This window comes from Oryctolagus cuniculus, chromosome 1 (genome assembly GCF_051225735.1).
Source record: "Oryctolagus cuniculus isolate XC-2025 breed Fujian yellow rabbit chromosome 1, ASM5122573v1, whole genome shotgun sequence".
NCBI lineage: Eukaryota > Metazoa > Chordata > Mammalia > Lagomorpha > Leporidae > Oryctolagus > Oryctolagus cuniculus.
Genome location: NC_142867.1, coordinates 65,746,491 through 65,764,175, shown reverse-complemented (window position 1 = coordinate 65,764,175; position 17,685 = coordinate 65,746,491). Strand labels below are relative to the sequence as shown.

The window sequence follows — 17,685 nt, the reverse complement described above, 5'->3', positions numbered from 1 at the left end:
GGCAGGAGAAAGTTAGAATAACATTTCTAGATTTTATGGGTGGCTTAGAGTGCAAGAGGAATTCTAGTTTCTACGGCCTGCCTAGGAGAGAAAAGGGAGCAAGAGAAAGAGGCCGTGGAAGGTCAAAGAGAAGTTTGCTTCGGAGGCCCTTCCAAAGTCCTGCAGTGCAAAATACTCTGCGTGCCAGGTGTCGTTTTCTGTACCCTAACTCGGAGTGCATTATCACCGGGTTTGTTAGCACGGAGCTGAGGTTTTTAGACAGAAATAAATGAGCTGAGTTCTCCAGAATTCTGGATATGCTGTGATTGTTTAAAAAAAAAAAAACAAACTTGATATTAATTAGGCAATGAAACTTAATAACTGGCCCTAAAAAATACTAAAAATGATTGAGGCAAATGAAGAAAAATAGGAAACTTTATACTTAGGGCTGAGCTAGCAAACTGAAATGTTGTATGGGGTTTTGTTGTTTGATTGTTTTAAGAGTTATTTATTTGGGGGCTGGCACTGTGGTGTAGCGGGTGAAGCTGCCGCTTGCAGTGTTGGCATCCCATATGGACACCAGTTCACGTCCTAGCTGCTCCACTTCCTTTCCAGCTCTCTGCTATCGCCTGGGAAAGCAGTAGAAGATGGCCCAAGTCCTTGGGCCCCTGCACCCGCATGGGAGACCTGGAAGAAGCTCCTGACTCTTGGCTTTGGATCGGCGCAGCTCCAGCCGTTGCGGCCATCTGGGGTGTGAACCAGTGAATGGAAGATCTCTCTCTCTCTCTCTCTTTCTCTCTCCCCCATCCCTGTCACTCTGCCTTTCATAAAAAATATTTTTTAAAAAAGGATTTATTATTTATTTGAAAGTCAGAATTACACAGACAGAGAAGGAGAGAGAGAGAGAGAGAGATTCAAATGGTCACAACAGCTGGGAGGGAGTTGGCCAAATTGAAGCCAGGAGCCAGGATTCCACCCAGCTCTCCCACATGGGTGCCACTTGGGCCCTCTTCTGCTGCTTTTCCAGGCATATTACAAGGAGCTGGATAGGAAGTGGAGCGGCCAGGACATGAACCAGTGCCCATACGGGATGCTGGTGTCACAAGCAGCAACGTAACCTGCTGTACCACAATACTGACCCTGCGTGGGTTTTTATTAACTACTTCTGTAACAACGTGTTCAAGAGTGCTTGGAGCTGGGTTATCCCCACTATAACTACTAGGCAGACATTTGGCCTAGTGGTTAACATACTGGTTCGGATGCCCATATTCCATATCAGAATACCTGGGTTCTTAGCCCAGCTTCCTGCAAGTGCAGACTGAGAGACAGCAATAGTGGCTCAAGTGGTTGTTTTCCTGCCATTCACATGGGAGATTTAATTCACAGCTCGCAGCCTCTACCTGGCCCGGTCCCAGCAGTTATGGGGCTTTTGGGGGAGTGAAGCAGTAGATGGGAGCTCTGTCTGCCTCTTAAATAATTTTGAATGACTCTGATTTCCTCTCCTTGTGCCTCGGGCCCTACCTGGACACTCTTCTCAAGCCTTGCAGTTTTCTCAGTCTATGCAGCCTACCAAGCCCCAGCTCCTCCCACCTCTCCAGCATCTAAAGTATCAGCATAGAGTGATGGATCCTCTCTACTGGACAGAGCTGAATCTCATAATATCTGACTCTCTGTACCCTACTTCCTCTAGTCACCTACAGGAACAAATCACCATCACCCAGAAAAGCAAGCATAATGTCTCCAGCATTTGGAGTGTGTGTGAATCCAGGTCAGTACCACCTGGCATTCTCCCTCCCCTGCCCCCAGTGTCTCTGGTCTCCCTCCCTCTGTCCCCTGATCATATTTGTGGTCTCTTCAACCTTCCGCAGCTTTGCAGGGTCCCCTCATCAGGAAAGAGGGAGCATCAGATCCTTGTACCACTGGGAACATCTCCTGTCCCTCCCTGCCTACAGAATGGAATGTCACTAGACAAACAGAACCTTTTTAAATATTAACTGCCGCTCACAACATAGCTTCATTGTGTTGCCATGCAAACAAATCTGTCTGCTTCCTCCTTTTCAAAATGCCGCCCTTCTCTGCTGGAATGAGAGAAAAGGAAGGCCCAGATTTGCCCCTGTAGGAGACTGAATAATGGGCCCCAAACAGATCAGGTCCTAATTGTTGAAACCTGTAAACATCATCTTACCTGGAAGCAAGGTCTTTGCAAGTGTAATGAAGAATCTTAAGATGCGGAGATCATCCTGGATTATCAGGCTAGGCCTCAATGCAATCACAGGGATCCTTATAAGGAGACAGGGAGATTTGATAGGACACAGAGCAGGAGTTGGCAATGTGATCACATAATCAAACTGATGTAGGCAGGCAGATAGGATAAAATTGATTAGATTTGTGAGCTGGAGAGCACGCCCCTGTGTGATCTCACCTGAATGCCCATCTGCCCATCAGACTATGCAACCACTCCCCTTTGGAAAGTGTATAAAAGGCGAGGAGTGCCCCAAAATCGCTCTCTCCGCCTTCGCTTCGCTACTCGTGCTGATATCGGAATATGGGGTTCCAGATATATCACCATGAGCTTATTAATCAATTCCCAATATTAATAAGCCTGTGTGGGTTCTTGCCTAATGTTGAGGGAATTCTGAATACCAGCATAAATGAACGAGGCAGCATAAGTTTTAAGCTTTTTATTCAGTGAGAGAAATGCATAGGAGAGTGAGGGCCCCATCTAAGAGAGAGAGGGAAATCTGGGTTCATACCGAGTACCAGGAGCCAGCCATGTGGAAGAGATGCAGGTCAGGAAGCATGGGGTGGGTGGCCCGAAGGCCAAGCTCTCTGGAGGTTCAGGGGCAGCAAACGCCCACAACGGCAAAAGGCCAAAAAAGAAAAAGGCTGGGCCCACCATGTCCCCAACCTTTAATCCACTTCCAGAGGAGAGTGGTTAATAATATGATTGGCCAGTGGGCGCACAGGTGTGGCCAGGTAGGGGCATGGGGTCATACAGGGGTGTGGTGAAGGCATGGTCTTCCAGCTCACAAACCTGATCAATTTTATCCTGTATGCATGCCTACATCAGTGCTGAGCTACCTGTGGATGCTCATAACCAAACATTTGCTGCACGTGGCTCATGGCCTGCTCTCTGCTTGGTATGGAGCCCAACTTAGCCTCTAGACTTTTCTTTCTCCCTTAGATAAAACCCTAGCTCTCCTATGCATTTCTCTCACTGAATAAAATCCTTAAAACTTAGCACATTGTCTGGTCTATTTGTTCCGGTATTCAGAATTATTTTCTGAACACGTGGCAAGAACCCAAAAGGCTTATTGGTATTGAAAAATATTAATAAAATGGTATCAATCCTGGATAAATCTTTCTTTCCTTTTCACATTCTGATTAACAAAAGCTAGCTAACCCCAGTCAGCATAACCAGAGGACTGGATTTACCACTGCAGGCTGAGAGTGACCCCTGTGACTCCAACCAGGCCCTTACAGCCTGGCCAGAAACCAACACCCAGAGGGCCCTAGCCTTTGTCCCCCTTGTTCCCATATATCTTAAGATTCAGTTCAGGGGCCAGCTCTGTGATGTGGTGGGTTAACGCCCTGGCCTGAAGCGCCAGCATCCCATATGAGCACTGGTTCGAGTCCTGGCTGCTCCAATTCCAATACAGCTCTCTGCTATGCACCTATGTGGGAGACCCGGAAGAAGCTCCTAGCCCCTGGCTTCGGATCAGCGTAGCTCCAGTCATTGCAGCCAACTGGGGAGTGAACCAGCAGATGTAAGACCTTTCTCTTTCTCTCTCTCTCTCTCTCCCCGTGTAACTCTGACTTTCAAATAAATAAATAAATTTTTTTTTTTTTGACAGGCAGAGTGGACAGTGAGAGAGAGAGACAGAGAGAAAGGTCTTCCTTTGCCGTTGGTTCACCCTCCAATGGCCGCCGCGGCCAGCGCGCTGCGGCCGGCGCACCGCGCTGATCCGATGGCAGGAGCCAGGAGCCAGGTGCTTTTCCTGGTCTCCCATGGGGTGCAGGGCCCAAGCACCTGGGCCATCCTCCACTGCACTCCCGGGCCACAGCAGAGGGCTGGCCTGGAAGAGGAGCAACCGGGACAGAATCCAGCGCCCCGACCGGGACTAGAACCCGGTGTGCCGGCGCCGCTAGGCGGAGGATTAGCCTAGTGAGCTGCGGCGCCGGCTAAATAAATCTTAAAAAAAAAAAAAAAAAAAAAAGATTCAATTCAGACGATAGCGTTTGGCACAGGGGGTAAGATGTAGCTTGGTACACCTGCAGCCCCTGTCAGAGTGACTGCAGTGGCCTTGCATTCACTGCCCCAGCTGGATTTGGTGCCGCCCCTTCCAGTCCCACAACTGCCACTCTCCCTCTTATCACTGCACTTACCCACCTGCACTGTTTCTTCGTCTCCCTCTCCTGTCTCTCCCTCCAGGCACACCAAGCAGTCCCACAGGGAGCTTCCCATTACCATGGAGCTTGCCCTGAGTCCAACAGACAGGTGCACAACTCCCGTCAGACGAGTTTGAATCCTGCCGTTGGACTGCTTGAACCAGAGCTGCATAATGAAGTCATGAGGTTTCAAATGCAGATTTAACCACTCACTGATGATCTTTCTCAACCTCGTTTTTCCCTGTAAAGAGGAAATAATATTCACTGAATAGAATGTGAGAATGAAATGAACTGCACATGGAACATTCAGCAAAATGCCTGGCTTGAATCAATGCTTGAGAGGTGTTACAGGGGCTGGTATTGTGGTGTAGTGGGTTAAGCCACTGCCTACAACTCTGGCATCCTATATGGGTGCTGGTTCGAGTCCTGGCTGCTCTACTTTCAATTCCATTTCCTGCTAATGTGCCTGGGAAAACAGCGGAAGATGGCCCAAGTGCATGGTACCCTGCCACCCAGGCGGGAGACACGAATGAAGCTCCTGGCTCCTGGCTTTGGCATGGCCCAGCCCTAGCTATTGTGGCCATTTAGGGAGTGAACCAGTGGATGGAAGATCTCTCTCTGTCACTCCCCCTCTCTGCTTCAAATAAAAAAAAATCTTTTTTAAAAAAGGGGAGATGTTGCAATATGCAATACTTAACATAATTGACTCAACGACTTCATGCTCTCTTATTCTCTGTGCTCAGTTTTTTTTTAAATTTTAAAATTTTTTTCTATTCTAGTCTGCCACTGATTATAAGCCAAACCATAGATTTAACAGAAGCTTATCCTAAAGAAAAGGGAATAATATCACGTTGAACATACAGTATGGCAGGGCAATTGAATGGTTAAAAATGTGGGTGCTAGAGACAGACCTCATCTTTTTAAAGGCCTTTGATAATTAACTCGTCTTAGTAGAGTTTCCTCACCCAGAAATTGTAACTGCCCAATAAATGCGAATAGACGTTTTTATGAATATATCTATCAATTGTAATGTGCAGCAATGTTTCCAATTTTTGGTAGGGCAGACTGACTAGAGTTCAAAGGTGCTCCCAGCAAGGAGAGAACTGTGTACAGACAGAGCTCCAGAGCTGTGCGGAAGGGCTTCCCAGAGGGTTTTAGCTGAGTGTGTGCACGGGAGGAGACTACCAAGGCTGGGGAAAGAACCACCCCAGCAGGTCAGAGGTGATGGCACTCACCGCCCAGGAATACGGTAGCTTCCCATCAGCCAGCCTGGAAAAACTTACACTTCAGGGCACTGGATGGACTAATCGGGAAATAATTAGCCTTGGAATGAACACTACCAAAAACATAAAGGTAAGACCCAAGAGAATCCGACAGCTTCCAACTAACTTAAATATATCCAGACCAAAGCTAAAGAGTGTTTATGGGAATACAAAACTGCCCAGCACTTGACAAGGTAGAAATCACAATGTATTATGACATCTAATCAAAGATTAGGAGACAAGGAGGCAGCAAAACATGACTCATGGTGAGGAGAAAATCCAGATCAACGGAGATTCACACAGATGTCAGAGTTCACGCAGAAGGACATTTAAACAGTTATTAGAACTGCAAGTGTATTTCATAGATTCAAAAATTAAATAGAAACATGGAAAATGTAAGAGGCACAAATCAAATTTTCCGAGACAAAAACTTCAATGTCTGTGATGACAAACGCACTGGCTGGGACTAAGAGTAGGGTGGGCATAGCAGAGGCGAAGATCAGACACAGCTGAAGAAAAGAGTAAGGAATTTCAGATCATGACTATAGAAACCGTACAAGAGGAAGCACAGAGACAAATGAATTGACCATTATTTCTGCAAAGGGCTAGTGAGAGAGCATGAGTGAGCTGAGGAATAACTCAGAGCACCATGAAAGGTAAAGATGTATGATGTGAACCCTAAACAATGACCAAAATAACAAAACAAAGAGTCATAACTAGGAAGCTAACAACAGAGATAAAATAGAACCACAAAAAATGATTATATCAGGAGGAGGACAAAGAAGAAAGGCTCACCTTTCACATCCAAAAAGACAAACCAAGCCTTGTCTCTATGATGAGCATGACAGTTCCTGGAAGCCAAAGATGAGGATGGTAAATTTTGTTTCAGTGTTTATGAATTGCAGTAGTTCATGAGCACATGTTATCATAAATGTAACCTCAGATAGGAGCCTGCTCCAAGTCTCATGTTGTCACCCTGGCATAGAATCTTTTTTTTTTAATTTATTTTATTTATTTGAAAGACAGATTTACAGAGAGAGGTAGAAAGAGAGAGAGAGAGAGGTCTTCCATCCATTGGTTCACTCCCCAGATGGCTGCAATAGCCGGAGCTGCGCCACTCCGAAGCCAGAAGCCAGGCGTGCCTTCCAGGTCTCCCACGTGGGTGCAGGGGCCCAAGGACTTGGGCCATCTTCTACTGCTTTCCCAGGCCACAGCAGAGAGCTGGATTGGAAGAGGAGCAGCCGGGACTAGAACCGGCACCCATTTGGGGTGCCAGTGCTTCAGGCCAGGGCTTTAACCTGCTGCACTGGCTCCATGAATCTTAAAGATTTCTAGGGCTCTTCAAGCACCCATCACACACACACACACACACACACACACAGAGTGTAAGCCCAGAGAACTAAAATGGCTTATCTGCATCAGGCACTGGAGTTACAGGACAGGGGCTGGAGCCTACGTCCCCTGGCTTCATTCAGTTTCATTCACTATGACAGCTAAATGAGCCCCCGGGGACCTGGCCAAGAAAAGCGGGTGACGCGAGTGTTCTAGGAGGGGGCTCTGGATATGGATGACATCACTGGTAGGGGCACAGGGCCAGGGAACATTTGATTGTTCCTAGACACTCGATAATCTGTCCCTGTGCACATGCCCCCAGCGGGTGTGTCCTGGGTAAACTGACGCAGTATGATTAAAAACATGGATAAAATTCCTGCAACGCATGAGACCACGCAGAAGGTGTGAGTGGAGCATACAGAACAGAGCTTCCTTCTGGGGAGGGTCTTAAAAGGCAGACAGGAGTCCACAGATGGGGGTGGCAGGACGTGAGCCATGCTGCACAATAGTCACAGCAAAGGTGATTTTCATGTTCGAAGGTTCGGTTCGAATCCCCTTCACCTCTCTCAGCCTGAGATAAACATCGCCAACGCAGACTTGCTGGGAGGATTAAATGAGCTCAAGACAGACATATGTCTAGTGTTAATGGAGGCTAACAGAATCATTGTTATTGTGTCCCATGCACTTGCCCAGCTGATCCTTGCAACATATTTGCACCTGGGAGGTAAAACATTATTAGTGTAACTGGTTTTTTTTTTTTTTTTTTTTTTTTTTTTTTTTTTGACAGGCAGAGTGGACAGTGAGAGAGAGAGACAGAGAGAAAGGTCTTCCTTTTGCCATTGGGTCACCCTCCAATGGCAGCTGCGGCCAGCGCATCGCGCTGATCCGATGGCAGGAGCCAGGTGCTTTTCCTGGTCTCCCATGGGGTGCAGGGCCCAAGCACCTGGGCCATCCTCCACTGCACTCCCTGGCCACAGCAGAGAGCTGGCCTGGAAGAGGGGCAATCGGGACAGAATCCGGCGCCTTGACCGGGACTAGAACTCGGTGTGCCGGCGCCGCAAGGCGGAGGATTAGCCTATTGAGCCGCGGCGCCAGCCAGTGTAACTGTTTTTTACAGATTAGGGGATTGGAGTTTGGGAAGATAAAGGACTTTGCTGAGTTGTTCAGTAAACACTGCTAGGATATCTACCCCTCAGCTGCTAGACAGTGGTAAAACACGGGTCAGCCATGCCCACCCCTGGAGGGTGCACTTCCTTCTTCCAGTGCACTTTTTTTTTTCCTAACTTCATGATGATGGATTAGGGCTCATCTTTTTAGAGGTTATTTTGACCTAAGATGGCAGCCGGAAAGACTTGCATTCAACTCAAGGAATAAATTCCAAACAATGAAGCTTGTTCACCAAGCAGTTAGCAGAACCTCCAACTCAAGTGATGGATGGACCTCTGTTAAAATCCTTATAGGTGCACTCCAAGGTTGACTTAAATTATTTTTATCTTTGTTACTGACATACGTATAGACAGAAACTTCAATATAAGTTCGTGTGCTTCTAGCTCTTCTCCAACTCTAAACCAAGGCAAATAGGAAATAAAACTACGAACCCTTTAGAATGCAAAGCAGCATTTCATTTTCATGGGCTGCAAGATGTCATTTTGTTGAAGATAGATGGCTCTTTGCAAGCTGAGTATGGCACAGACTGGCCTGGCATGAGTTCTTTAGAGTCCAGCATACCCCATAGCTCTGGGTCCTATAGGCAACTCCCACTATGACACCGTGGCCAAACCCCTGGAAAATTTTCATGTTGACAACGCTCTGGGACCCCAGTTGTATTAGAACATTTTGTGTTACCGTAAGGAAATCTCTGAGCCTTGGTAACTTGATGACGATAGGAAGTTTATTTTGGCTCCCAGTTCTGGGCCAAGGTCAAGGGCGGCACCTGGTGAGCCTCCTCGTTGGCAGAGGCTCAAGGCAGCACAAGGCATCATCACTTGGCAGAGACAAGGAGCAAACATGTACCTGTGTCTCCTCTGCTCTCCCTCTCTCCTCATAAAGCCACCAGGATTCAGTCATTGGGGTGCCCCCTAATGTCCTTACCTAATCCTCATCTCCCTCCAAAAACCCTCCCCTCCAAGCCACCCCTCCCCCCAATCCGGCACCCAAATGCCAGTCAGATGAACATCCCACCTCCTTAATACATCACAATGGGGAGATTCAATAGCAACACGCAAGAAACCCTGGGGGACACACTCAGTATGCAAACCATGGTGTCCTTGACTTTCAGCTGGCACTGAAGCATCCTATGCATGAAGCCCCTTCCCTCCTTGCCTGGGGGCAGTTGTGACACTCAGTGTAGCAATACAAAAGGGCTACAGCAAGGAGGAGCCTTCACACATTCAGAGCCACCAGGATGAAACAGCATTTAACAGTCATCATTGACAAGCTTCAGATTCCTACAAATACGTCTACTAACCCCAGGGGTCTACAGGCTCAGGGTTGAGAAACTCTGCTCCAATCCCTTCCAAAACCCTGACATGTCTTTCTTTGAAGAGCAATGAGGAAGGATGTTGTTGCCCCCGGACTGGTGCCTGGGCGTGTGCTGTTCTGTAGTCTCCTCCTTTATCAGCATGGTGAACTTCTACTTATTATTATTATAATAATTATGATTATTATTTAAACTTGACAGAGACAGACAGAGAAAGTATCCATTCCCTGGTTCACTCCCCAGATGTTTGCAGTGACTGAGGCTGAGCCAAGCTAAAGCCAGGAGCCTGGAACTCAATTCAGATCTCCCCCCTGGGTGGCAAGAACTTAACTATTTAAGCCTTCACCACTGCACCCTAGGGTCTGCATTGGCAGGAAACTGTAGTCACAAGCCAGAGCCAGAAATGAAGACCATGTACTCTGATGCAAGATGAGGGTATCTTAACCTCTAGGCTAAAAAGCTAGATATTCCTCCTTGTCCATAGAGAAGATTCTTTGTCTTAATGCATTTTCTGTCCTCTTCAGGCTGAGCAAGTTTTACCCACCCTGCACTCCTACCATATCCTATACACACAGTCCCCCGTTCACAGTTCTCGATAACATAATCATTCATTCATCTTTCTGCCACACTCAAATTATCCCCTCCACCCCATTACTGTAAGCTCCATGAAAGTACAGATTGAATCTGATCCACTTCTGGTTCTTCCCTACACAGGGATAGGCTAGGGTAGAAATACTGGATGAGTGGATGGATGGGTGGGTGGGTGGATGGAAGGAAGGAAGGATGGATGGATAAGTGGATGGATGGATGGGTGGATGGGTGACTGGATGCATTGATGGATGAGTGGGTGGATGGATGGGTGGGTGGGTAGATGGATGGGTGGGTAGATGGGTGAGTGGATGCATGGATGCATGAGTGGGTGGATGAGTGGATGGATGGATGCATGGATGGATGAGTGGGTGGGTGGATGGGTGGATGGGTGAGTGGATGCATGGATGGATGAGTGGGTGGGTGGATGAGTGGGTGGATGGATGGGTGGATAGATGGGTGAGTGGATGCATGGATGGATGGGTGGATGCATGGATGGGTGGATGAGTGGATGGATGAATGGGTGGGTAGATGAGGGGGTGGGTGGGTGGATGGGTGAGTGGATGCATGGATGGATGGATGAGGGGGTGGATGAGTGGGCGGATGGATGAGCTACATGACTTCTCAGTATCTTCCATCTCTGGATATTCAGGTCGGCCCCTAACTCAGCATTTCCTTTCCCCTCTTCTACTCTCATTGTTGCTGTCTGTGAGGACCTGAAAAGAAATACCCTAGACTCATGAAACACTGGGGTTGTAGCACCTCAGAGGTCACTGGGTGCCTCCTCTCATTCTACAAGGAAACAGCTAAACTGCAGAGAGGAAAGTGACTTACCAGAGTCCAGCTCCAGCAGATCCAGGGGTTCCTGAAGGTGTGGGAGACGCCGGCGCAGGGAGGAATGAGAGACACGCTCACAGCAAGGCTGATGGCGTGGCTCTGATGAGAGAGCACCAGACTTTATTTTTATACCCTAAGTTACATCCGCTGTTCATTTTACACATTCTTTACTGTTCTCATAAATTTTGAAAATGTCCATTCATAAATGATCCTTAGAGTTAATGATTCTTTCTTACAATAACAGGCTGTTTCCCATCCACTTCAAACCATTGATCTTCTATTACGTGTAACCTCTCCTCAATCCCGATTTCCATAGCCATGTAACAATTTCTTTGATTTTAAAGATTTACTTGATATTTGAGATACAATAGAACAGACTCAAAGTGATGTTAAATTATATAATAATCAGCCGGCGCCGCGGCTCACTAGGCTAATCCTCCGCCTAGCGGCGCCGGCACACCAGGTTCTAGTCCCGGTCAGGGCGCCGGATTCTGTCCCGGTTGCCCCTCTTCCAGGCCAGCCCTCTGCTGTGGCCAGGGAGTGCAGTGGAGGATGGCCCAGGTGCTTGGGCCCTGCACCCCATGGGAGACCAGGAAAAGCACCTGGCTCCTGGCTCCTGCCATCGGATCAGCGCGGTGCGCCGGCCGCAGCGCACTGGCCGCGGCGGCCATTGGAGGGTGAACCAACGGCAAAGGAAGACCTTTCTCTCTGTCTCTCTCTCACTGTCCACTCTGCCTGTCAAAAAAAAAAAAAAATTATATAATAATCAATTACAAAAAACAGTGGTTATTTTGCAAAGCATAAGAACATCTATTTCTGCTTTTATAACAATTGATTATGAAGATTGGAACATCTAACTTTTAGGGTTTTTTTTTTAAGATTTATTTTTATTTACTTGAAAGACAGAGTTACAGAGAGTGGTAGAGACAGAGAGAGAGGTCTTCCATCCGCTGGTTCACTCCCCAGATGACCGCAACGGCCAGAACTATGCTGATCCAAAGCCAGGAGCTTCTTCCGGGTCTCCCACATAGATGCAGGAGCCCTAGGACTTGGGCCATCTTCTAATGCCATCCAGGTCATAGCAGAGAGCTGGATCAGAAGTGGAGCAGCCAGGACTAGAACCAGCACCCATACAGAATGCCAGCACCTCAGGCCAGGGCATTAACCCGCTGTGCCACAGCGCCAGCCCCATCTACCTTTTAGTTTAACTCTACTAGTAACCATTAACACCCTGCTCAAACAAACCCATTCATTACACATGTCCTTTCCATAACCCTTCACTATTATTTAGTTTTAGTAACTCAGTTAAGACTCGCTCACTGATTTTGGTAATTACTTTGTGTTTTTTCCACCAGACCACACAAACTAAGGTAAGATATTTACCACTATTTGTATTTCTCTCAGCCACTCAAATTGTTAACACTCATTTACAAGTCATTAGTCTATAATAAAACATACCCTCTAGTGGATTATAGCAGGAGACTGAAGACCTTCCCCAAGGACCTCTTATCCCTACATCAGGTCTAACTGCATACCAAACACCCAACAGTTTGGGTTCCCTCTAGGTTTTTATTGCAGATAACTGACGCATCAGAAGGGGTTGAATTACTCTAGGAGGATCAAGTTCATCCAACAGCTCAACCTCAGTGAGGTCATTTTGAGTAGAGGTCGTTTCTCACAGATTTCCAAGTGTATAGCAATCATCAGCGAGATCCCCCAGGAAACCCCGGCTTTTTTGTATCAATAAATCTAAAATCATCAAGAAGACGGCAGCTTGTGGTTCTCACCCCCTGCAGAGACAGAGCTCCTGCTGTGACCTTGTCAGACAGAAGTTGCCTTGGCCTCCTCAGCGACTCGCCCCCAGGGCACCCAGAGAGGCACTGAATGTGCCAGCCAGGAGCCACTTCAGGATTTCTCCCAGGACTTTGTCCAGTTATCATCTATTTACTTTGATCAGGGATGCCTTGGGGGAAAGCAGTGCTCTCAATGACCTCACCTCCATACGGCAATGTTTTGGAAACAAATTGGGTTCTCACGGCTCTCCCAATGGTGGCATGGTGCCCATGTCTGACGAGTATTTTTCATAATGAAAAAGAAACAAAGATAGCGTCAGCCCTCATTTGTAATTTCTCCCTAGCAGCTGCAATCTAAAATCTCTTTGTTTGGCTTCTCAGCTTGTTGTTCAGCCTCTGTCCTTGGTAAAATGAAGCAAGAAGGTGGAGTTGGAGGCATAAAAAAAAATCTGTACTTACTTGTTTACGTGTATATGTGTTTCCAGATGCATTTATTTTGGCAACACAGGCCCATATGGACATCCTGCCATTCCCGCCCACCTTTCCTCCTTAATTTAGATAACTCACATCTCTCCCATGGCCCAACGCACCAGTGCCTTCCCTGACCCCGGACATCCTTCTTCCTTTGAGGCGGGGGAGTGGGGGGCAGGCCTGGCCTCCCCAGAGGGCTGTCCCAGCTTTGACCCACAGCCACCAGATCCTCATTCAACATTTAATCACTTCCGCTCCCGACACCCTGCTCTCCTTCACCTGCCCGTCGGCCATGGCCCTGGAACGCAGGTGGAGAGGAATCCAGAGGCAGCGAGAAGGAAGCTCGGACCCAGAGCTCATCTGCTGTGTACGTGGGACCATGCTGAACCCCAACTTTTTCAGGGGACATCTTTCAGCATACTTTTATATGTTTTTATTACAGTAAAATACATATAATGCAAAATGGAGCACTTTGGCCACTTAAAATGGACAATTCAGTGGCATTAAACATACTTCCATGGTTGTAGAACTATCACCACTATTCACCTCCAGAACACTTTTGCCTTTGGTGTGTTCCTTTTCTGCCGTAAGAGCACAAAACATGACGTGGAGACCAGCATGGGGTCATGAGACAGGCGATCTGCCTTGGCTGGGGTGGGATTTGCCCTCACGGTGAAGGTGGCTGTGCCCCATATTGGAGAGTCCATGTCCCACTCCTGCCTCCGGCTCCTACTCCAGCTTTCTGCTAATGTGCACCCTGGGAGGCAAGCAGGTGATGGCTCAAGAAATTGGTTTTCTGGACCGGTGATGTGGCGCAGCAAGTTAGGCTGCTGCTTGCAATGCCAGCATGGCATGTCAGAGTGCTGGTTCAGGTCCCAGCTACTCCAGTTCTGATCCAGCTCCCTGCTAATGCACCTGCGAAAGCAGCAGAAGATGCCCAAGGGCTTGGGCCTCTATCCCCATGTAGGAAACTAGGATGGAGTTCCTGGCTCCTGGCTTCAGTCCAGCCCTGGCTGGTAAGGCCATTTGGGGAGTGAACCAGCAGATGGAAGTTCTCGCCATCTCTGTCCCTGTTTCTGCATATCTGTCTCTCAAATAAATAAATAAATAAATTTAAAGAAAAAAAAGAAATTGGGTCCCTGCCATCCATGTGGGCCACCTGCATTGAATTTCCAGCTCCCTGTTTGTGACTTGCTCTTTGCAGTCGCAGGCATCTGGGGTATGAACCAGTGGGTGGGACTTCTCTGTTTTTCATATAAATAAATTTGTAAAAAAAATTTTGTTTAGGAGATGCTTTAGTAGGGGCCAGTGCTGTGGCTTAGTGGGTAAAGCCGCCACTTGCAGTGCCAGTATCCGCTCCCGGCCATGTGGGTGCCAGTTCAAGTCCCAACTGTTCCACTTCCCATCCAGCTCTCTGCTATGGCCTGGGAAAGTAGTAGAGGATGGCCCAAATGCTTGGGCCCCTGCACCCATGTGGGAGACCCGGCAGAAGCTCCTGACTCCTGGCTCCTGGCTTTGGATTGGCTCAGCTCTTGCTGTTGCAGCCATCTTGGGAATGAACCAGTGGATGGAAGACCCCACCACCACCACCACCTCTGCCTCTGCCTCTCTATAATTCCGCCTTTCAAATAAGTAAATAAATCTTGAAAAAAAAAAAAAAAAGAGAGAGAGATGCTTTAGCATTAAATAGTATATCAAGCAAGAGAGAGGAGGACCATTTCTATTATGCTGTCTACCTTGCTCTGATGGGTTGCCACATCACTCCTTACATAATGTTTTCCTTTAAAATATGTATTTCTGAGGCAGGTGTTTGACATAGAAATTAATATACCACTTGGGACCCTGTAACCCACATTAGAGAGCCTGGGTTCCAGTCCCAGCTCCACTCCTGGTTCCAACTTCCTGGTAATGTGCACCCTTGGAGACAGCAGTGATGACTCAAGTAGTTGGGTCCCTGCCACCTACATGGAGACCTGGATTGGCTTTGAGGCTGCTAGTTTCGGCTTGGCCCAGCCACAGCTGTTGCAAGCATTTGGGGAGCAAACCAGTGGATAGATGATCTCTGTTTCTCTGCCTTTCAAATGAATAAAAACCAAATATTTAAATATGCATTTCTTGACTGTGTCTCCTAATTCAAAAATGCTTGCTTACAAATTCAACAATCCAGGAGCGTGTAAAGAAGATAGGAGGCCTCCTGCTTCTCCTCTCCATTCCCAGAGCCCAGAGGCTGCCACTAGCAGCAGTTCTAGAAAGCTACTTCTCCCTGGCTTTGATCTCCTTATTCAAAAGCTCAAAACTCCGAGCAATGACTATGTCAGCTGAGAGACTGTCTAGGCTTCTAGGTGAAGCCAGGTGTCTAACACTGAACAGCAGCTGAAAGAAGCAGTTCCAGGTGGGCTTTCCAGGAAGGCTGCTTAAAATAAGCGACAAAATTAGTTTCCCCCTTTTGCCTTTCCTCCTTTTACTGGCCTTGAAATTACACAATGCCTGGCTGGCACCGCGGCTCACTAGGCTAATCCTCCACCTTGCGGCGCCGGCACACCGGGTTCTAGTCCCGGTCAGAGCACCGGATTTTGTCCCAGTTGCCCCTCTTCCAGGCCAGCTCTCTGCTATGGCAAGGGAGTGCAGTGGAGGATGGCCCAAGTACTTGGGCCCTGCACCCCATGGGAGACCAGGAGAAGCACCTGGCTCCTGCCATCAGATCAGGGCGGTGCGCCGGCCGCAGCGCACCGGCCGCGGCGGCCATTGGAGGGTGAACCAACAGCAAAGGAAGACCTTTCTCTCTGTCCCTCTCTCTCACTGTCCACTCTGCCTGTCAAAAAAAAAAAAAAAGAAAGAAAAGAAAAGAAAAAGAAAAGAAATTACACAATGCCTGGAGCTCCAGCAGCCATCTTGGACCATTAGGTGGTAAGCTATGTACAGAGTGGCAGAACAGATGTGGGAGAAAACTGGTTTCTTGTTGACCGAGGAATTACCATTCTAACTTTGACTTCTTTTCCATGAAAGAAAAAGCTAAACTGCCTTCTTAATAAGCCACAATTATTCTGTGCTTTGAGGTATATGCAACCAAACTTAATTCAAATAATGATTTTACCATTCTATTTAAGCATAAATGTATATATCATAAAGAGGACAAATAAAATAAATGATATGGAAGGAGCAGTTTTTGCCTTTAAAAACTGTTCTTTTGAGAAGTCTAGCCTATCTACATGTGTGGCTCCACACACACAGAGGCTGTGTCCTGAGCGCGTGTCTGCTGAAAACAGTCAGGACTCTGCCACCATGCACCCCTCCCATATGTGTTGGAAAACTGCCCCATGCCGCAGCCTCTGCTGGGTCCAAGGGGACGCCAGACCCTGCCCCTAGCCTGGAGGACAGGGCAGGGATCTCAGCAGGGGTGCTGTCCTCTGGGGAGGGGGGTGGGGTCGCAAGCACGATGCCCCCAAGTCAGAGGCACCCAAGATAGCCAGCCCCCAAGCACAAGGAGGAGGGGCCAGTGGGGAAGACGTTGAAGGGCAGTCCAGGGAACAGCATGTCCTGTAATAGAGTGGCCAGGGCTGAGGGCTCAGTGGAATGTGCATGATAAAGCCCACACGGCCAACCTAAGGGAGTTGCTCTTGGTTCTGCTGGGCGACAGGGCGCCAGCGAGCTCCATGTGCAGCCCAGACCTTGTCTCTCAGCTGCTCTCCAGATAGATAAATCCTGTGTTCCACAGGAAGCCGGGGGTATTAACAGGGCTGGGATTTGGCTCTGGGCACTGCAATATGGGACACAGCTGTTAAGCGGCTGCTTAGCTGCTGCACCTGCCCCACTCTCCCTCCTTAGCAGGGCTCGAACCCGCCCCCCTTGCCTTCCTGCAGCCTGCTCACATGCAGCAGCCAGCAATATCTGAAAACAGAAAGGGCATCTTGCCACTACCTTGCTCAAGATCCATCCCCCTCTCTCCCTGCCTCTGCCTATCTATAACTCTGCCTTTAAAAAAAAAAAAAATTCCATCGCATTCCCTTTGCTCTGAAGCCAGAGACCAACGACCTTAAAGTGACCTTCAGGTCTCTGGGGCTGGCTTCGGTGCAGCTCTCCGAGCGCATTCAGCAGCCACTCACCCAGCCGTACTTTGCCTTCTCTCTGGCTGCAATGCTCTTCTCCCAGGCGGCGCTGGCTTGTGTGCAGCCTCTTCTGAGAGGGCTCTGAGGATGCTGAGACCACCCTCCACCTCCACACCTTTCCCTGATCTATCTGATCACCAGCACGTTGATTGGCTCCCCAGCCACAGCTACAGGCAGGGATTGTTGTGTCCCCTTCCGGTCCTGCCTCGATGGGATGCCTCACACAATGAAAGCGCCCTGGTATTGAGAAACAAATGGGCAAGCTGGTGTTTATAAACAGGGGACGGCACAGCCAGGACTGGGGTTAGCTGGGGCAGTAGGTAGAAGTGGGCTGGAGGGAGGTGGCCGCCATGGGCATGGGCTGACCATCTTGCCGAATGCTGTTGGCAGCTAAGGCTGAAAACTAAGATAGATTCAGTCTGAGAGGGCGGGGAGGCCATGTGTGTGGC

At 48.4% G+C, this 17,685-nt stretch overlaps 1 long non-coding RNA gene across 9 annotated transcripts in view; it reads right to left on the bottom strand.

Annotated features, from left to right (window-relative positions):
• The window catches only part of LOC138849947 (uncharacterized), a 29,801-nt gene extending 12,355 nt beyond the window's left edge, over positions 1 to 17,446 (bottom strand). Inside the window, exons 1-5 of one of the 9 annotated variants that reach the window (XR_016218961.1) lie at positions 17,234 to 17,446; positions 10,864 to 10,965; positions 6,426 to 6,481; positions 4,370 to 4,609; positions 2,165 to 2,259 (exon numbers count right to left, since the gene is read on the bottom strand). This is a non-coding gene — a long non-coding RNA (uncharacterized LOC138849947). Of the gene's footprint in view, positions 1 to 2,164; positions 2,260 to 4,365; positions 4,610 to 6,425; positions 6,482 to 10,863; positions 10,966 to 12,653; positions 12,808 to 17,233 lie in introns of those variants that run through there. The other 8 variants (XR_016218973.1, XR_016218977.1, XR_016218959.1 and 5 more) reach the window with 8 other exon arrangements.
• Between the last annotated feature and the right edge of the window lie 239 nt (positions 17,447 to 17,685).